Source organism: Sus scrofa, chromosome 4 (genome assembly GCF_054392235.1).
Source record: "Sus scrofa isolate SSC_HxYL_T2T_F1_AM1 chromosome 4, Sscrofa_HxYL_maternal_Yorkshire_Landrace_v2.0, whole genome shotgun sequence".
NCBI classification, from domain to species: Eukaryota; Metazoa; Chordata; class Mammalia; order Artiodactyla; family Suidae; genus Sus; species Sus scrofa.
The window spans coordinates 30,691,907-30,713,675 of NC_139386.1; the positions used below are offsets into that span (position 1 = coordinate 30,691,907).

Here is a 21,769-nt window from a genome sequence, read left to right on the forward strand (position 1 = left end):
AACTCCCCTTTCTTCATGGTGTTCTGAGAAGTACCATGGAATCTGGGCCCTCTATCTCCTGAATGAATCTGAGAACCATGGGCCTAAGCCATTAATTTGCATTAAGTAAGAAAACAAATTTCAAGATCATCATTTATATACATTCTTGTGGCAACAATAAGAGGAACAATTGCAAAGGACCTGAGGGAATGATTTACTATTTACCACTTACAAGTCTTGTCAGAAGTCTCACAGTGAGTTCAGGGTGGACACTACCTTCTAGAGTGAAAGCAGCTCTCTCCTTGGGGCCTAGATGGAGAGGATTATTGCCAACATTCTGGACTGGGAAGTGAGACCACTGAGAGAAATTGGAGAAGCTAGATAATTGGAAACAAAAACCGGTATTTTATCAAGTGCACTGTTTTGATTCTCCCTATTAATCTTCTCTCTCTCTCTGTTTTCTTTTTAAGGCCACACCTGCAGCATATGTAATTTCCCAGGCCAGGAGTCGAATTGGAGCTGCGGCTGCAGGTCTACGCCACAGCCACAGCCACATCAGATCTGAGCCACATCTGCAACTTAAGCCACAGCTCACAGCAACGCTGGATCCTTAACCCGCTAAGCGAGGCCAGGGATCGAACCTGCATCTTCATGGACACTATGGTGGGTTCTTAACCCACTGAGCCACAATGGAAAGTCCATATTAATATTCTCAAAATAGCACAAGTGAAATATTTGAATTGTCTCTAGATTCCTTTGCGGGTCTGGATTCTGGTTTTTGAATGTTAAACCACTATTTAAATGGAGTGGCATGAGTCTTTGGGTTCCCAGGGGTCACATCTAGCATGTCACGCCCATTCAAGGTCACTCTGAGACAGGGCTCTGGGTTTCACTTCACTCAATTCCTGAGCAGAGAACTTTCCTCCAAATGATACAGTGGTACATGTGTTCTCTTTGCCTATTTCCCACTGCCTCTGAGTAACTACATCCTTAGCAAATACCTCTGACCTCTTACCTCCTTTTAGCTCATTACACTAAGTTTAAAACCAAAAAGCTTTGTTTATCAGCAATGTTTGTAACTTACTTCCCTGTTAACCTGTGAAGGAATCTGAACACATCTGGAGCGAAGGTAATATTCTCAAAGGTCAGGCTTCAAGGAGACAGAGAAGGGAGTTCCCGTCGTGGTGCAGTGGAGGCAAATACGACTAGGAACCATGAGGATGCAGGTTCGATCCCTGGCCTCGCTCAGTGGGTTAAGGATCCAGCGTTGCTGTGAGCTGTGGAGTAGGTCACAGACGCAGTTCGGATCCTGCGTGACTATGGCATAGGCAAGCAGCTATAGCTCAGATTCGACCCCTAGCCTGGGAACTTCCATATGCCAAGGGTGCAGCCCTAAAAAGCAAAAATAAAAACAGAAGGCAGAGCTAAGGGCATGATATTTGAATGCCATTGTCATGATTGGCTGAACAGAAGAGCTGATCTCACTGCTTGTGAACTCTACTATTAACTACCAAGAGGAGACTACCCAAAAAACTATACCTGGAAGCAATTGGTCTCCCAGGCTTTGCAAAACTTGTAAGGACAAGGAACCACCAATCAAGCCTAAATTAAAATAAAAAAAAAAAAAACCACCTCCCCTTGGGATGGTGGTGCTGGAATGAAAATCAGGGGCTACAACCCTCAACCCCCTCCTTCCTCAGTGAACATTCTGCCCCTTCATCTGTGTGTACCTCCTGACCTGCTTGCCAAAGAAGCTCAGGCTACTCACCTGTCTGCCTGCTCTCCCTCTGAGAGCCTATTCCCACTTAAATACATCCTCACTTTACTTTCTTGCAGGGGAAAAAAAAAGAACAAGGAACTAAAGGGCTTTATCTCATGGTGAAAAATTATTCCTGCATCACTCACTGGTATACTGTCATTTCCCACACAACCACCAAATGAGCTGAATGGACTCCTCATTCTGTCCACCTGTGGGAGAACTTGCTAGAAGAAAGAGTCATCCCACTCATTTACAATTCTGGACAGCCTTTCCCACGTACATGAGAAACTATTTCTCACAAGGCTGTTCTCAGCTGTTGCCTTTTCCTGACGCAAGTGTCAAATGCTCTGGCAGGTGAATTCTACATCCCTGTGGTGGCCTTGGGTGTTGGCACTTGTAAACCAGTATATTTCTGTCATCACTCGCCAGCCTAAACTCAAAAGAAAACTCCACGTGTATTGGAGGAAAGGCAGCTGCCCTTGTCCTTGGGGGAAATTTAATTATAAATGTTTGAGCAGACAACCCTAGCATGTCCTTTGGAGAATAATGGGGAGAGCTGGAAAGCTAAGGGGGCTCAGAAGAATGGAATCTTTAGAACCAGATACATGAATCTGACCAAGAAGCTTAAAGAGAGAGCAAGGTAGAAGGGAATGATGAAAGACCAGGGCCCATTCCACACCTCATTTTACCCAAACCTTTGTCTGATGCAAAGCCCTAACTGCTTCCTTTGATTCTGCCTGAAAAGGCACAGGGGTGAAATTCATTGCCAATACACTTTATGTTATAGAGACGGAGCAGGAACAAATTGGAACTGAAGGAACAAGTATATATATATACCTGTTAGTTGAAACATTTAATGCTTTACTGGAAGGCAATTAGGTGCCTTTTCTACTTTACCATATAAAAGAGAGTAAAGGAGTTCCCATCGTGGCTCAGTGGAAACAAATCTGACTAGCATCCATGAGGACGTGGGTTTGATCCCTGGCCTCACTTAGTGAGTTAAGGATCTGGTGTTGTCGTGAGCTGTGGTGTAGGTCACAGACACGGCTTGGATCCCGAGAGTCTGTGGCTGTGGCATATGCCGACAGCTGCAGCTCCGATTTGACCCTTAGCCTGGGAACCTCCATATGCCACAGGTGCAGCCCTAAGAAGAGAATAAATAAATAAATAAATAAATAAACAAATAAATAAGAAAGTAAAACCATCACTGGGTAAAAGCAATGCTTTATATGCTGAAAAGAATATGAAATATGAGAACCAAAAGTTACCTCAGAATAAAAATTTCCACACCCCTCATATTGAGTGAGGAAAGTAAGGCTCAGCAAAGTGAGTTCACCAAACCAGACTGCTGGTTAGTGAGAACAGTGACTCTGATGCAGCTATTTAGAAAAAAAAAAAATGTTTTTCCAGGCATGGTGCTGGGAACCTATGGGTACAAAGGGAAAGTAAACGACACTCTGAGTTCCTTGAGGTCAGGGACTGTGGTTTTCCAAAGGGAGGACCAAGAACTGTACATGTGTTACGAGGAGTGATGAGCTCATTTAGGTAGAACGTGCAGAGTGAAAACAGGAGATGCAAACACCCATCTCCTATGAGCATCTAAGAGTCCCTCCACATAGCCTACCCCAGTCAATCCCTTTAGAGGAAAAACTTAATCTCCGCAGCATTGATTACCCTGTAAAATCTTATAAAATGTCATGTTTATTACCAAAATGCTTTCAAATCTCACACTTGTATGTTGACTAGAAAGCAAATTTTGGTACATAGCCCAAATATCCCAGACCTCAGCGCCCAAGAGGTCACACTTCCCTTTTATATCTAAGTCAGAACAGGTGGAACCCCTCATCCTTCTGATGTGCCATCTTTTCCAGGTTTTCATAGTCCATTCAGGCTCAGAATGCTAATGGAATACCACATACTGCTGCGCTCACACACAACAGCAATTTCTTTCTCACAGTTCTGGAGGCCGGAAGTCCAAGATCAAGGCACCCGCCTGATTTGGTGTTAGTGAGAACTTCTTGCTGGTTCATAGATATTTGTGTTTTCACTGTGTCCTTACATGGTGAAAGGGAGTGAGGGAGCCCTCTGGGGCTTCTTTTAAAGGGCGCTAGTCCTGCTCTGCTCCTAGGACCTCGTCACTCCTACAGACCCCACTGCCAAATACTGTCACTGTGGGAGGTAGGTATTCAACATGAATTTGGAGCAAGGGGCGGGGTATATAAACATTCAGTCTATAGCATAGGTTTTCCTCTTCTAACAGTTTCTTAATATCTGAGTATCATTTGTGTCTTCCATACACTTCCTTCACCACTCATCCAGTTCTGCATTCTGTGAGCTGATGCTTCGTATCCCAGAAGAGCTACCCTCAAGTGTAGCAGAAGGGCCTCCCCTCCACTTTTCACAGCATAGCAGAAAAAAAGCTACTTTTGAAAAATAATGATGTAAATTATTCTAAAGGTAATTTGAAGATTCTGCACAGTGCCCAGTCCCTTCTAGGTCCCTTATAAACCAAGTTTATGTCATGTCCTCCACCCCAGGACATTGGCTCAGACCCAAGGGTTTATCTTGTACCCAACGGCTGCTCATGATCTAGGGCCCTCTGCATCCCCAGGTCTAGGCCAAGGGAACCCTGATCCAGAGAGAGAACAAAGTATTTCCCTCACCCTGTTCTAAGGCTCCTTTAGGAATGGATTCTTTCCAGAATGACTGACAATTGAAATATCCATTTCCTTCGGCTGTAAACCCACTCCTACTACAAGGTTGCAATCGAGCTGCTCACAGGGCATTCTAGGACAACTGATAACAGATTTCCCCAAGCCCATGTGCTTCAGCTTGGACTCAGCTGGCAGGACATCAATAGCCCAATGGAAATGAGATGATGCCAGCATTAGGATTCTTCTGTGACAGACAGCATAATGGCTTCCAATGATGTACACATCCCAACCCCTGGACCCTGTGAACATGCATGTCACCTTACATGGTAAAAGAGACTCTGTAGATGTGACAAAATTAAGGGCCTTGAGATGAGGAAATGATTCTGGATTATATGTGTGGGCCCAGGGTCATCACAATGATCTTTAAAGAACGCACTCTGGCTGTGATGTGCGGTAGACAAGAGTACAGATGAAAAGTCAGAGAGATGCCCCTCTACTGGCTTTTCGGTGGAGAGAGGGGCCACAAGCAAGGGAAGGCAGGTAGCCTAGAGAAACCTGCAGAAGCAGGAAATGGACATTTCCCTAGAGCCTCGAGAAGGAACACAGCTTTGCCAACACCCTGATTTTAGCCCAGTGAGATCTGTGTCACACTACCAACCTATAGTCTATAGGATAATCAATTTGTGTGGTTTTAAGCCACTAAATTTGTAGTAATTTGTTATGGCAGCCACAGAAAACTGATTCCTTGTTCCTTTTTAGTCTCTCCGCATTAAGGATACAAAAGACATGGAGACACAGTTCTCATGTAGGAATACAGTTAGTAACGTGTATGTATTACGCTGGTTACCCTGGTAATATCAGTTTATCTTGGATGCTGTGTATGGAATTTTGATAAGCAGCAATTCTGGGCTAACTTTAGTCATTCTTGGACTCAAAAAAAATTATCTAAAACAGTCAATAAAGTTGAAGCCTATTCGGAGAAATTTTAAATCAATTAGAAATAAATTCTCCAACTCGAAATGTCTCAATTTGGCAGTACTGACATTTTGGGCCAGGCAATCCTTTGCTATGGGGCTGTCCTGTGCATTGTAGGGTTTTTAGCAGCCTCCCTGGATGTGTCTGCTAGATGTCTGTAGCAAGCCTCCATCTGCGACATCCAAAAATATCTCCAGACATTGCCAAGTGTCCCCTCGGGGACAAAATCATCTACGGTTGAAAACCACTGGTCTATCCCAAAGGTACCTTGGGGAAAAACAAAAGAAGCTGTCTTATGAGGATCACTTTGCTATTTCAGGATAGGAAAGTGTTGAGAAGCACACACTAGGATGATGGGTGTCAATCCCATAGGCCTTGACCTTCTCCATGCACGGAACACACAGTGTCAGGGATGTAAATCTCCTTCTCAAAGTGATCTAAGTGTTAGGGCCATCTTGGATCAGTTATCTGTACTCTTCTCCTCTTTTAATACAAGCTCCCTTTCCATGAGTCAATCGTTTTTTCCTGGCAAACTGACTTGGAAGGGCATTACACAGAGCTAGGCACGGTGGCTGCACTTGTAAGGACATGGCCCGACTTCTTAGGAGATTGGGCACCAACACCACCAACTGCAGGTGGCTTCGAGTTACAAGAGCACAGGCCAGTGGGCAGGAGGAGATGACACTGTAGAGTCACCCACTGAGAGCAGCGGGGACTTCAAACAGAGCTACATTAACCTGGGGTAAAGTTATTAGCTGGATCTTTTCTTTGAAAAAACATTTCCATTGATGTGGACGTCACTCATACACTCAGGCCCATACTCGCATTCCACGAACGAGATTTAGCTACTCTAACCTTAAGTGCTGGCATCTCAGGCTGCCACATGCACAAGAAATCAAAGGTTATCTATTCTTCTCAAAGATGGTAATGAGCTAAAAATAGGGAAGTGATTTAGGAACTAAACAAAGCAAGTGAGTTGGTTGTTTATAACCTGTGAATAAGCCAGGGTGGGAACTCAGCTGTCAACAATTTGAAAATGACGCCTTCAGCTAGAGCAAAGCGTAATCCATCATCACGATCCCGTGACATTAACCCAAGTTAATAAGCTAATGGAGCAGAGTGCAGGGTTCTAATCCACAGTAAAATAACTAAGACTGTGGGTGACATTTTTTTTTCTAGACCATCAGTAAGTTCAGCTGGTTCTCTTTTGTGGGATAGAGACTTTTTAAATTGGGGTTTTTCTTTAAAGTACATTTATGATGTTTAGTTGCCAGGTGTGGTGATAGTCTATGGAAGCAGTACTTGGGAATGGAAATAGTAAGTTAAAAGTGATAGATAAATGGGTTATGTTTAGCAGAGCTCTGTTCTGTTAGATGATTATTATAAATATACTCCTATAATTAATAACCACTATACAGTTAGAGAAAACATCCCTATTTCCCCGTCAAAATAATTAAATCCCATTTTTCTTTTAGATTGGAGTCAAGATTATGCCTCCATTACATTATAGATAAAGGCATTATGGCCACAACTTACAGATCTCTTTAAATATTTCAAGGTCTGTTATGTTAGAGTGGGGTTAAGTCCCTATGTGTTTCTCCAGAATGAGTTCCCACAGCTGGAAGTTCCAGGAAATCAGGTTTCAGAACAAAATACAAAGAGAAACCTCTTGGAGTTCCCACTGTGGTGCAGCAGGTTAAGAGCCACCATTGTCTCTGTGGTGGGGCAGGTTCGATCCCAGGCCCAGCACAGTGGGTTAAGGATCCAGCATTGCCACAGTTGTGGCATAGGTGGCAGCTGCAGCTCAGATTCAATCCGTGGCCTAGGAACTTTCATATGCTGCAAGTGCAGCTGGGGATTGGGGGGGGGTCGGGGGGAAACAAGTCTTGCTATTGGTAATGAGAACAGCTTAGCTATAGACTAAGCTCTATTGGGAATCAGCTTTTCCTGTAGGGACTGCATCATCAATTTAAAAGGACAAGGATGAGAAGCTAGACCAGCAGCCCTTAGCACTGCCTCTTCACTGCCAAGGTCTACACTCCAGGACCTCGAGGTGGCCATCACCTAAGGCTCCCAGGTCCTGGGTTCTAGGATATCAGATAATTCTCCCAACCCCTAAGGGATCCAGCACAGCCCCCTAGAGCATCAGGGACAGGAGGCTTGAATGATTTTCTGTGTTGGAGCCACTAGTCATAGCTGAGCACAAGCTCTGTCAGAAGTGCAGGTCAGCAGAGAACATGGATGGCCCATCGCCCCCCTCTTGTCTGTCCTTCCTCCCCTCACCATCAGCAAACTTGTTTATAATCCAGTTAAGATCTCCCCAGTTAGTTAGGTCCCTTATTGATGTTTTGAAGCCTGTTCAACGTTTTGGCTCAGACCTGTTCCTTAAGTCTATTTATAAACTAACTGCATTCCTTCATTCAATAAACGTATGCTAAGGAGCTACTTGCAGCAGGCACAGTAGCAGGCATTGAGATTAAAGGTGTGAGCAAGATCAGGATGATCCCTGCCTTTCAAGGTGTTAACAAACATGGAAGATATGCAAATACACAAGCACTAGCATAAATGAATATAATAGGGGAAACAGAGCACGTGGCAGCAGCCACTCACCTGTTAGGGTGATGCAGGGCTTGTCAGAGCCACAGGCCTTTATGCTGAGGCTTGAGGAAGGAGAGGGAACTGGACCTGGAAAAGAATGAGTTCCAAACAGAGAACAATGGCCAAAGGCCAGAAGGCAGAAGAGCTGTTAAGTCTGGGGAAATGGGAGAGATGTCCTGGGACCGGGAGATAGAGGACAGGCAGGCATCCCATGCAATGAGGCTGGAGAGGTGGGTCAAGGTCCTTCTGCTCCTTCCTGACTGCGGTGTGGCCACATCAACTCAGTCATAGCAAGGATAAGGAAAGCACCGCCCCCAAGTGTGATAAAACAGCACACCCGATACCAATACCAATGTGCATCCATTCCTCCTGCAAACCTCTGTCCCCTCCCACACATCCCCAGGTGCTGACCTGCTCTGGACATTTCCTCCACGCAGCCTAGAGGTGACATTGATGGTAGAGTCAGTGACTGTCCCTCTGCTCTGTCTCTCTACAGTTCCCACCAAAGGTTGCTAGGAAGCTCCCCGCCATCTCCCAGGAGGGGCCCACTGTGAGAAGCAGTGACACCACTGGTCACCAGGTCTACTGCCAGCCCCCATCCTGTCCTGCCCTCCTGGGGAATTCCCAGTAGGCACACATGAGCAGGGACCTCCGTGGGATACACCCATCTGTCAGCATTGGGCACTTGTGGAGAGAGAGAGGGGTGTTAATGAGATAGCCATCCCCCCTATACTGGAAGGGTCTTCCTCTTTTCCTGTCAGGGTTGATTGGTAAGGACGTTCTGGAATGACAGATACTAATTTCATCCTTTTCTCCCCAACCCCCCCCCACCCCAGGTTGCATGATATGAGAGGGTTCAGAGAGGGTGTGGCGGGAACTGTGAGCAGTGCAGTATCTCCTCTGTAAGGAGGGTCCCTGCCCACCTCTCCACACCACCCAGCTCACTAATGGATGAAGAGAAGTCTCACTCTGCTTCCCTCTTTTTTTTTTTTCTCTTTTTGCTTTTTAAGGCCGCACCCACAGCACATGGAAGTGCCCAGGCTAGCAGTGGAATCAGAGCAGCAGTCACCAGCCAATGCCAAAGCCACAGCAACTCCAGATCCAAGTCATGTCTGCAACCTACACCACAGCTCACACCAACACTGGATCCTTAAGCTTCTGAGTGAGACCAGAGATCAAACCCACATCACCATGGATACAAGTCGGGCTCATTACCACTGAGCCACAACAGGAACTCCTGCTTCCCACTCTTAATCGCTACCACTGGTTCAGCATCTCATGAGCGTGTGTGGTTTTCAGGCCCTCTTCCCCCCACTCCCCCCCCGCCCCATTTCTCAGAGCAGACAGCTCTCCTGGGCTTTGGCATATAAAGACCCCAGGTTCTGAGTCAAAGGGAATCAACTTGGTTGCCAAAGATTCTTGGTAGGCACAGAGCGGCCATCTAGGGGTGACCACAGATACTAAGCTCTGGAAACCAACCTAGGGAAGGAAGCTGAAGTTTTATGCAGTTTAATTGATGATTACTTTGGTAGAATCTGAATTCTAACTGATTGATCATGATGCTCAGAAATGATTGTTTATTTGGCAGGTATGATCATGGTATTATAGATATATTAAAAATAAGATTTCTCTTATAGTGCAGTGGGTTAAGGATCTGGCATTGTCACTGCAGTGGCTTGGGTCACTGCTGTGGCTTGGATTCAATCCTTGGCCCAGGAAATTCTGTATGCCACGACATGCCCAAAATAAGAAGAGGAAGAGAGATAGATCTTATCTTTTAGAGAGACAGGCCAAGACTGAAATATTTATTAATAAAATTATGTTGAAATAAACCCCAGACAACAAATAATCTGACAGTGGAAGGAGAGTTGGCTATTAGCTTATGATTTTTGAATCTGTGATGAAGACTCAGGGTACATGGAAGTTATTAGGCTATTTTCTCTACTTTTGTCTGTGTTTGAAATTTTCCCTACTATGGCGTTTTAAAGCATATCCTTTGTAAACAGCCATATCCTTTGTAAACAGTCAAACTACTAGAAAGTTTTAAGACAACTGAAAGCCTCTACAAAGTCTTTAATAAATGGCATTTCATTAGATGAATAAAGATAGAACAAAGTCTCCACAGTGCAAATTAAACAGTACATATTTAATTCAGCAAATGTAAGATTGTTTTTGAAAGATCTTCGGCTGTGGATTATAGCTAAGTGATAACTTGGGCTCAGAAAATTAAAATTAGATCACATAGAAAGAAAAGAAAAACAGTAGAGATCTCAAGTATTATACATTCTCTCTTGGCAATAATACTAATAGATTTAACAGATAATCAAGACTGAATAACAAAATATTGAGTCCAGTTCTGCCAGAGGGCAGAGGCACAGTTCCAAGGAACCTCCAGCTCTCCCAGTTTGGTTTCTGTGTAAATAACAGATAACATGTCAGAGTTATTCTTTCTATTCCACTGATAGCAGGTTTAGCCCCCCCAAATGGACACAAGTTTTATTAGCTAAGGGGATTAGAAATAACTCAGCTGGTTCATCATGCAGAGTTGTGGCAAAATTGGTGCAGAGATGTGGCAAGATTTAGGAAGTGAATCTGAACCCTCAGGTTTAGCTCACAACATGGAAGAGAAGCAAAGAGAATACAGTGAGCTGGTCATGTCATTCTAACTTGAAATTTAGATGTCTGTCAAAATCCACATTCTTAGTACTGAGTTCAATAAAAACGGAGCCAAGGTTTTCATGTCACACTTCAATGGCCACTGAGCAGCTGAATTAGCAGACAGATAGATGGCAGCCACTTGAGCATGTGGTCACTTGTCCCAGCCACTTTCAGGTAAGCTCAGAGTTTACAGTAAAGCTTTGAATCCCCGCTGGGTGCTAAGCCTTTGACCAGCATTATTGAATACAAACCTCCCGGCACTCATAATACCATCCCATTTTATGAACCAGGAAACCAAGGCCCAGAGAGGCTCAGAATGCTACCTGAGGTCCTCCAACTAGGACGTTGCTAAGCTTAGGTTTAAAGCCAGACTCTCTGATCAGTGAACTTACGTCCTTCACCACAACACGAGCCCATTTTACTAAATACAACAGAGACTAATAAAATATGTCAGAATATTATCTCTCCAACCTTGACCATTTAAATAAACACATACCCTTTTGCTGATTCATCGGGCAAGACGTCTAGCTCTGTCCTTTCTCACTGCAGTTAACCTCTAGCCCATTCCTTCTAGGAGCTCATCAGAACTCCAGGCTGGGCTATGATGGAGATACCCGTACATTTAAAAGTAGCCATTTGCTTTTCACACATACAGACACACACACAGACACACACACACACACACACACACACACCAGCACTCTCATGTACATCTCATTCTGGTGGGGTTCAACATTAGAGACAAAGGAAAAAGAATCCCTGAAAAGGATGCCTATGATCATCAAAAATTGGGGTTAATAGAGGTAAACTATTACATTTAGAATGGATAAGCAATGAGATCCTACGGTATAGCACAGAGATATCCAGTTTCTTGGGACAGACCATGATGGAAGATAATATAAAAAAATGTCACTATGCTGTATAGCAGAAATTGGCACTACACTGTAAATCAGCTATAATTAAAAAAAAAAAAACATAAAAAAACTCTGACTAGAATTCAGAAGAGAGCCCCATCTAAGGCAAAGCTGACTTAATTTGCCAGAGAAACTATTTCCTGCCTATGGAGGAATTAACGCTAGATCTGCAGGTATGTGGCAAGATAGCCACACATGACTTGAAAAGGAGGGAGACAAAACGAGGGGTAACGCCATACAGCAGGGTGGAGTTTTAGCAAAAGCATTTGTCAACTGCACCTAACAGACGATCCTATCTGATACTTCACTCTTGGATGACAACAGGGATTACGTTAAGGTGGTATATGTGGATTATAATTTCATAAATTCTAACAACGGGCTTTCTCATTTTTCTGACAGGAAATATTTTGAATAAGGAAGAGAACAGGGGACCATGCAGAAAGAGTAAGCAGTACCTTCACATCCATACTGACTCTGATGCCATTATGGTAAACTTTGCTTGAGGTTACAGCCAGATTTTTTTTAAGTGCTCTCTTGTGTGCATGAAAGCAGATAAAAGTTTGGAGCTGCTCTGATACCCCTGAAGAATGAGCCTTAGGGTAAAACCTAGCTCTGTAGAAAGAGAGCCTCTAGCCCACTAAAGATTTTTCTGGCTGCTTACTTTATGTTGTTTGGATTTATTTTGGAATTTGTCCTTAGGTTTTTCAACCTATATCACAATATCATGCAGAGATTGCGAAGGATGTTGTTGATATCAACATTATAATTTCCAGAAAGATCTATACCTTAAAATGAGGGTAGAAATGAATGGCTTTCATTGCTTTATATCCATAATTCTTTTTTAGTGTCCTAACATAATACTTTCTTGTTTAGCATCATCATAGAACAAGGTATTCAATATAGGTATATTTTCCAGATAATTGTTTTAATTATGTTTTACTTTGATTTGCTTTTCTTAAGGGCATTATATAGTGAGCATATGTATCTGGTTCATAGGTTAAAAATAGCCACTAAATTAGCACATCAAAAATCAGTGACAGTCTCTTAATTTATTGGGTTTGTATGGATATTTAGCCAATAAATTAGGTAACTTCAAACTCACAGGGAATTGGAGTTGTGTCTGCTGTGTCCTATTCCTGATCAACTGAGGCTTCTTGGTGCTAGAAGGATATCTTCTCATTGTCATTTCTAACCTATCACAGAAGAGGAAATGAATAACTGAGCTTGTTAGAATTTGTCTAAAACAAGACTACACAGAGGAACTCTGCAATGAATGAAGAATAACAGTTTTGGTGCATAAACCATCTTATTTTCATCAACCACTACACTTAAAAGTCTAAGACAGCAAGGCCACATCTGCATTCTTAGAACCTATCAGAGTTATTAGCACCCAATAAATACATGCTGAATGATTAAATGAATTTACAGTTTGGCATTTAATTTGACTTCTCTGAAACTTTTAAACTTATTTTAATATTCTCGGCTTCGTAGACTTAAATTCATGGATTCTGCATAAACTGTCACTGATAGCTCTTGTGAAGTGAGAAAATGTGTGCAAAACCACTAAGCTTAGTGCTCAACACACAACAAAATACACACGATAGTATTAGTTGAGTCAGCATTTTCCTTACCTATGATGCCGTTTTTTTTAAAAAAAAAAAAAAAACTACTTTTCATTGATACAGAATTTTCAAGGAGGTTGCATAGTATAATGGGAAAACTACTTAATCAAAAATGAGGGGAGTTCCCACGTGGCTCAGCATGTTAAGAAGCCAACATAGTGTCCTTGAGGATGCAGGTTTAATCCCTGGCCTCGCTCATCGGGTTAAGGATCTGGCATTGCCACAAAGTGTGGCATAGGTTGCAGATGCAGTTTGGATCCGGTGTTGCTGTGGCTGTGGCTGTGACCAGCAGCTGCAGCTCTGATTCAACCCCTAGCCTGGGAACTTCCATATTCCACAGGTGCTACCATGGAAGGAAGGAAAGAAGGAAGGGAGGGAGAGAGGAAGCAAGGAAGGGAGGGAGGGAAGAAGGAAAGAATAAAAATACCAAGTTCAAGTCCTGGCTTTCTCACATATTTAATTCTGGCAGTGGGTAGCTAACATAATTTCTCATAACCTTAGTTTCTTTGTGGGCAAACAGAAATAATTATTCAGCTGAACAACAATGTATTGAATGCCAGTCAGTGTTAAAGTCGACAGGATTCAAAAATTATCTATCACTTTTCTGCTTCATCTATGAAATTCAAATTATAAAATATGAAAAGCTTTGTAAACTATGAATCAATATCCAAAAATTAAATGTGATTGGGGATTATTTTTCCATGACCCTTAAATCATCCAGGTTCTTTGATTTCTTTTTCTTTCCCTGTACCCTTCAGAGACAAATCAAAATGTGTAAGGCTTTGTTTCTCCAAAGCATGGTTTTTATTTGCACTTGATTTTTCTGAAGTCCACGTTCAAGTTTGCTTTTGGATTTGTTTTGTGAGATTGAGTTACATATTTTATCAAAGTTGGGTGGAGTGTTGGGGATGAATGTTTGCTTAGAGGATCTTGGGGAAAGGTGTACAGCATTTTGGGGCTTTTACTTCCTGTATTGATCTAATAAGAAGCCCAGGACTGAAGCATGGGTGGGAAAGATAAGCAGAGTGTTTGAAACCAGCTCCTTTCCATACTGGGTAGAGATTCAAGCTATGCTGGGTTGCCAAGTTTAGCAAATAAAATCGAGATCCAGTTAAATTAGACTTTCAGATAAACAATAAACAAAGTTTTAGTGTAAGTACTGCCAAATGTTGTATTCTGTATTTTATCTGGAAATTATAGCTGAGACAATGCCTGCCAGAAAGGGGCTAGAAGGAGTCTCAGCAACACTGCAAACTTATTCTGTTAAAAAAAATGAGATAATTTTGCCACCAGCAAAAAGGTTTTGTAGGGTGACCAGGGTCTTCTGGGAGGTTCTCTTTTATGGTCTCTCAGGTAGGTGCAAATACATGGCTGCTGGGGCTGGAGTTGTCTAATCACTCCAGGGAGCTGCAGACCCAAGACACCTCTCAGAACTGGCTATTGACCAGGAGCAGATGACAGCTACTGATTAAAGTGTCTACACAAGGCCAATCCACATGGCTTGGGCTTCTCCCGACTTAGTGACTCTGTTCCTAGCATCAAGAATGTGTCCAGTGGGCCCCCAGACCAGCAGGGTTCTGCCTCCGCAGGTTCAACTAACCACAGATCAAAAATATTTGGAAAAAAAATTCCAGAATGCTTCCAAAAGCAACATTTGAATTTTCCATGCACCAGCAACTATTTACATTGTATTTACAACAATTTACATAATATTTACATTGTCCTGGCTATTATACATAATATGGAGATAGTTTAAATATAGGAAAGGATTGCCTATGTTATATAAAAATATGATGCCATTTTACGTAAAGAACTTGAGCATCCCTGGAGTCTGGTATTCTTGGGTCCTGGAAACAAGCCCCTGTGGATACCAAGGGAGAGTTCTATTCCAAAAGCTAAGTCCTCTGCTTTCACTTTCAAACTAAGCAAACAGTGAATTTGTTGCTACCACCAACCCTCATGTTTTAGAGATGATTGATATTGTGATGGCCCTTGTTACATGGCTTCTGCTCTCTAGAAACACATTCACTTCAATGAGTAAGTATAGAAAAATGCAAAAGAGACATCAAATAGTGAAATGTGAAGTGAGAATTGAACAAGGGACAGAAGGATAGGTGGAGGCAAGTTATAAAGACAGATAACTGGTGGCTGGGAAATAGCTATCTTTGGTGGATCAGGGTCCTAGATAAAGTAGGAAAGCTATGGGTGACATCGGACTGATTGATATATGGATTATCTACGATAATTCTGAGAGCTGGTTTAATCAAGAAATAAAGTTGATTCTGGGGGAGAAAAACTGAGAACCTGGAACCCAATTTAAAAAAAAAAAAAAACTGTCCAAATATTTTTATGCTTTAGATGCTATAAGGACCTAAAGCATTGCAGGTTAATGGTTTATCCTTTTTTAAAAAGTAAACCTTTTGATTTTATTTACACCTGTTTTTCATTTAGGTCTATGCCTCGTGGCTTTAATAAAAGGCTCCTTTCACTTAAACACACTTAAAAATGTGAATCAAACTAAAAGAACTCTAACACAGATCTTGGCTTATATTTTGAAATACACTATAACATCCACCGCACTGCTGTTTCCTTTCCCTATTTCACGAATGTCCCAAGTATAAGCTGAGAGTCCCAAAGGCCTTCTGGAGCCTGGGTAAGTATACATCCCACTCTATCAATGTTCCTAATCACAAGCTCTTGACATGCTTAGGCATATACGGAAAATGATCGAGGCTCACTATGATCATAGGTTAGTCCCAGAGGTTGTTTTTGGTTAACTCATGATTAGATCTGTCAGAAGTTTACCTTTCCCACCATAACATAGCTGCCTGTTGAGCAAAACGGTTGGTGGCTGGAAAAGTAATGAATGAGAGCATGTTCTTCCTGCTGCTCTGAGATGTGAAAGGGGTAAGGAAGAGCCCCATTTGCCCTGGGAGACTTTGCAGAACGGAAAGGTCAAGCAACTCAGCTGTATAATTGGACCAAACGGCAACTTGTTGTTTCTAAAAGCCAAGCCCAGAGGGAGAATGTAGCAAGAGGGGAAAATGAGATCATATTGTCCTCTGACTGGCTGAAATCTCAGGCTACAGTTTTGGGGTCTCTTATTGTATCAGAAAACAAAATTTCACCAATCATGTTCAATAATGGGACCTGAAAAGTCACTTGCACAGGTACTGGGGTGGTAGATGCATTTCGGACTAAATTAGAGCTACAAGGACCAGGAAAAAAGCAAAATCAAACTGGTTGTCAATCAGCAATATATGCATCTTGTAGATGTGGGCTGGCCACCACTAACCAGAAAAAGCTTTTACTTGGAAAAATGACAGTTAGGAATGCAAACAAGTTCAAGTCATAAAGGAGAAATAGGAGTTCCCGTCGTGGCGCAGTGGAAACGAAATTAACTAGGAACCATGAGGGTGTGGATTCTATCCCTGGCCTCGCTCAGTGGGTTCAGGATCTGGGGTTGCCATGAGCTGTGGTGTAGGTCCCAGACATGGCTTGGATCTGGCGTTGCTGTGGCTGTGGCGTAGGCTGGCAGCAGCAGCTCCCATTAGACCCCCAGCCTGGGAACTTCCATAAGCCGCAGATGTGGCCCTGAAAGTACCAAAGACAAAAAAAATAAATAAATAAAATAAAAATAAAGGGGAAATAATTACACTCCAGGAGTTCCCATCGTGGCCTAGCGGTAAGGAACCCAACTAGTACCCATGAGGATGTGGGTTCTATCTCTGGCCTCGGTCAGTGGGTTCAGGATTCTGCATTGCTGTAGCTGTGGTGTAGACTGGCAGCTACGGCTATGATTAGACCCCTAGCCTTAGAACTTCCATAAGCCCCCTCCATGGTTGTGGCCTTAAAAAGAAAAAGGAAAAAAAATGCATATATACTATTTTTGCTAGGTTCAGATTTAGGAGCAGCTATAACTATCAGCATCATTGGTGTATTGTGTTGACATTATTTAGGTATTTTCAGCAACCTAAAAATGTTCTAGTGGAAAGTTTATAGTCACTCTTTTTCACTATCCCCAAGTCAATATTTTTGATTGGGTTAAAGATATGCCACAATTAAAAAATTAATTAACAATGTTGTTATTTTGGGGTTAAAGTGTATTACAAATCTAAGGACTCCTAATACAAGACATAAAATAAATATTTGTATGCATGCAGATACCTGTATACTAATTGAGACATAACTTGTAAACATCAAGATTGGCATATTAAATTGATTGACATGTAATATATATATGTGCCCTCTACAATATTATCATGAATATCTGAGGACACATACAGTTTTCACAACTCAGCGACTTCCTGAGGAGCTAGCTTGAGAATAGCACATTTGCATTAGCCACAAAACCTAAACACTAGTTGATAAAGGAACAAAAAGTAAAATATGTATTGAGGGAGATAAACTCGTTTCTTTATCTCATCCTTTAGTGGCTTGAAAATGTTTCTAAGGGAAGAAAAGGTTGCTGGAATTCGGTTGAACACAGCAGAGGATGATTTATGAAAGTTCAATTATAGAAACGACCCCATCTGTGGTATTTGCCAAGAACCAAAATGTGAGTGTCTTTGGTAAAGTAGAACAAAAAACAAAAAATGCATACTGAGCTTCAAAACAAAGAGCAATATTAATAGGCAGCTGCCAGATACAAGTCTCCTGAAAGGGCATTATAATTAAAAATATCTGAACAGGATTTTCAATACAATATACAAGGTCATTCCAGTAAGAAGGTAACACAGGCGTTGACAAAGAATGACGGGGACACTCAGAAAGCAAGTGCTTGCAATTACATTGCACATGAAGTTGCACATAGGGGCTTAAAAAATTAAGTGTCAGAAGGAAGGTATAATTCATCTCCCGTTCTAATTTTATTGTCATGACAGCAGGCATGCTGCAACTCAAAGGCTCAGAGACCTGCTATTGCTTCTGCATTGTTTGTAGCAGCAAGAGATGGTGTGTAATAAGTAACATTTTGCAAGTCCCCAAATCAAGTTTCAGTTCGAGGGGAAAAACAATGGATGGTTTACCGATTGGCAGGTTAGGAAGGGCAGACACAGAACAGAGAAGCAAGTGCTGAAGTTTGCACAGGGAAATATCCATTTAATATAGCCCATCTTCTACCTGAACCTGTCTTAAGTCACATAGCAAACAGCTCATGATGTTTTGAGTATCTGGGCTTGAATCAAGATGCTCGATTTCAATTCTAGCATCATGTATTTCCTTCACAACAAGGACAAATTGTTTCTCCACAGCTTCCATTTACCCATCTGTAAAATGAAGATAAGGTTCACGTTTTTCCACTTTGAGTTGTAACCAGGAGATGCTAGGATAGAGTCTCTTAGGTGAATAAACCTAACCCAAGAAGCAATGCAGATTCTAGCAGGTTTTTTTTGGGGGGGTTACACCCCTCGCATGTGGAACGTCCCAGGCTAGGGATTGAACCTGCGCCAGAGCACAGCAGCATTTACCTATATTATCACTGAAGCAAATTCTAAAAGACACACTTGGGATGTCCTAGAAGCTCCTATACACAAGATACAACATAATTCTTTGACCATCATTCACTTTGTCCATCCTGCTTTAGCCCCATAAAAAAGCAGTTTTTTAAAAATAGGGTATTATAATCATAATTTACCAAATCAGTTATATGCTATAATAATACAATTTTTAGCACTTACTACATTTTATCAAGCACAGTTCTAATCACTTTACACATATTACTCATTAATCTGTACAATAACCCCATAGTTAATACTGTTTTTAGCCCCATATTGTATTTAGCCAAACTAAGAATAGATAAATAAAGTGCCTTAGATGTACTGGTTTTCTATTGCTATGTAACAAAATACCACAAACTTGACAGCTTAAAACAAACCACAAATATTTACTTACAGTTTATGTTGGTCAAGAGTCCAGGCACATCTTAATGGTTAGTCCTTTGCTCAGCATTTTATAAGGCTGCAATCAAGCTGTCAGCTGGGCTGCATTCTCATCCTGAGGCTCAGCTGGGGAAGCATCTGCATCCCAGGTCATCAGGAGACTGGTAGCAATCATCTCCCTGCAGCTGAATTATGGAGGGTCTCCCTTTTATCTGGCTTTTGGCCGAAGACAACCCTCAGGTCCTAGAGGCTACCTGCAGTTCCTTCCACGTGACTGCTTATATCATCAAGCCCACAGGGAGATCCTCTCACTTCAGGGAAGGTTCAGCCCCTCCTTTAAGGGAGGTTCACCTGGGAGAGTCAGGCCCACTCAGCGTATTCTCCCTTTCAATGCAAAACCCACTAATTTGAGACATTAATTATATCTACAAAACTGCTTCACTTTTGCCACATTCTACTGGCTAGGAGTCAGCCACAAGTACATCCACACACAAGGAGAGGGGCTTACACCAAGGCATGAACAACAGGAGGTGGGAATTACTGGGAGTCAACCCCAAGGGTCCGTCTGCCGGTGCTCCTCCACCTTCGGTGTACATACAAATCATCTGGCGATGTTGTTAAAGGCAGATTCTGATTCAGTGTCTGGGATGGAGCCTGAGCATCTGCACCACCAACAAGCTGCCCAGTGATACTGACGCCTCTGGCCAGTCTGGGGACCTTCAAGAAGACCTCATAAAGCTGGGGTAGGAACTAGCAATTTGAGCTCCTAGCCCCTCGCTCTTCACCACTTCATTACACCTGTTAACACTCCCAGGATCAGATGTGAGACTGTTGGCAACAAAAGGTCTACTTTTACTTTTATTCCACATTTATTCTTGGAACCCTGAGATGTTCTGATTACCTCTTTTGCCATATAAGTGGTTTACAGAACAAAGCTTTACCACAAGCAAGCTGCCTTTGAATCAAAGCTTCAAGCACCCTTTAGCTGGCCCCAGGGTCCTCCATCCTTTCCTCAGCCAGGTGGCAGTCTGTCCTGGATGAAGGTGACAGCCCTGAGGAGGGGACTGTTCCTGTTCCCTGCTTGCTGAGGAGCATTACACACCAGTTACCCTAAGATTTTCAACCGTCACCTCCCCCCAACCCCAAAACAAGACTGGTTCCTCCTTGTTTTATAACTTAGGTCTCCATGGATGTTTTTATTTGACCAAGTGTTTTATCAGAAAAATCTTTCCCTCTTGAAGAAAAGGAAAGGTAGTACAGGTTTTGAACAATCCTTGGTATTTTAAGAGAATAAATATTTATTTTGAAGGAATGACTTATAAGGATTTAAAACATCTTAACTATTTGAGATTAAATAACTATCTCTGGACTTTGGGGTGGGGGGAAGGCATTCTCACCAAAAGAGTAAAAAAAGGCTGAATGAAAGTTTCTTTTTTGGTTAATCTCTCCCAGACAGGAAGCTGTTATCTTCTTCTTAAAATGCTGTTTAGACCCTTACAACTTAAATTTAGCTCTGGGGCAGCCTCTCCTTCCTCCTGGTGCAGTACAAGTGGTGTCAAATGACAGGCAGATGTTAAACAAGATACCTCTGCACACAGCTGCTTTGCCTCTTTGAGTAAGTTCCAATCTCTATTAAAAAAAAAAAAGAAAGAAAGAAAGAAAGAAAGAAATCTGAAGATAAGCCTGTCAGAGGGTTCTGAAATTAACATAACTCAGACCTCTTGCCAGGATCCCCAAACTTAAAAATAGTGACCTCTCAGTTGTCTGCCAGCTTGCTGCAAGGCTTTCAAAGCAAAGTTCCTATTCTGAGTTGGGACAAGTCTGCAGCGCTTACCTTGCCACTGGGGGGAGAATTAAGACAGGAGGCAATAAAGGAGAGATAAATGCATCCTTATAAAACTACACTGAAAAGCTGACATTCTCCTAGTCCCTAGGGTCACAGACACTCGCCATGGCAAAATCATCTCTCCCCCGGTTACTGAGCTGCCCTAATAGTTTTATATTCCATGCCCCATGTCCTTTTTTTTTCTTTCTTTCTTTCTTTTTTGGCTACCTCGTGGCACATGGAGTTCGTAACCACAGTTGTGACCTAAACCACAACTGTGACCATGCAGAATCCTTTAACCCACAACACCACTGGGCTGGGGATCAAACCTGCTTCCTGGCCCTATAGAGACACAGCAAATCCCATTGTGTCACAGCGGGAACTCCCCACTTCCTATATCCTAAATGCATACTTAACACTTCTCATTTGGATAGACAACTCAGGCAGGAGGAAGTTAGGGAACATGCCCAAAGGTCACGCAGCTGGCTGCTAGGGAGGCTTAATTTGATCCAAAGTCAGCCGACCCAACTACAAAGACAGAGGACCAAAAGCACAGGAGGAGGTGAAGACAAGTAAGGGAACACCCTGCAAGGCTGTGGTGGTTGAATGGTAGCCCCCCAAAGCTACGTCCACATCCTGACCCCTGCAATCTGTGGGCACCACATTATTTGGAAAAGGGGTCTTTGCAGGTGTGATTAATTTGAGGAACTTCAGATCATCCTGGATGATCTGGGTGGGCCCTAAATTCAATGACAAATGTTCTTACACCAGAGAAAGGCAGAGGGCAATTTGAAACAGAAAGAAGAGGAAAAGGCGCAGAGGGAAGAGCCACGGAAAGGCAAAGGCAGAGACTAGCTCAGGGCTGCCACAAGCCTTCAGGAGCTGGAAGAGGCAAGAGAGGATTCT

The 21,769-nt window shown here is 42.6% G+C and overlaps 1 protein-coding gene across 1 annotated transcript in view; it reads right to left on the reverse strand.

The window, feature by feature from the left end:
* LOC110260242 (uncharacterized) overlaps nt 1-21,769 on the reverse strand; it is a 214,552-nt gene that overhangs the window by 186,759 nt on the left and 6,024 nt on the right. The window contains exons 3-4 of the transcript XR_014843490.1: nt 20,625-20,667; nt 19,052-19,223 (exon numbers count right to left, since the gene is read on the reverse strand). The gene's annotated coding sequence lies outside the window, so the exon portion shown is untranslated. The remainder of the gene's footprint in view (nt 1-19,051; nt 19,224-20,624; nt 20,668-21,769) is intronic.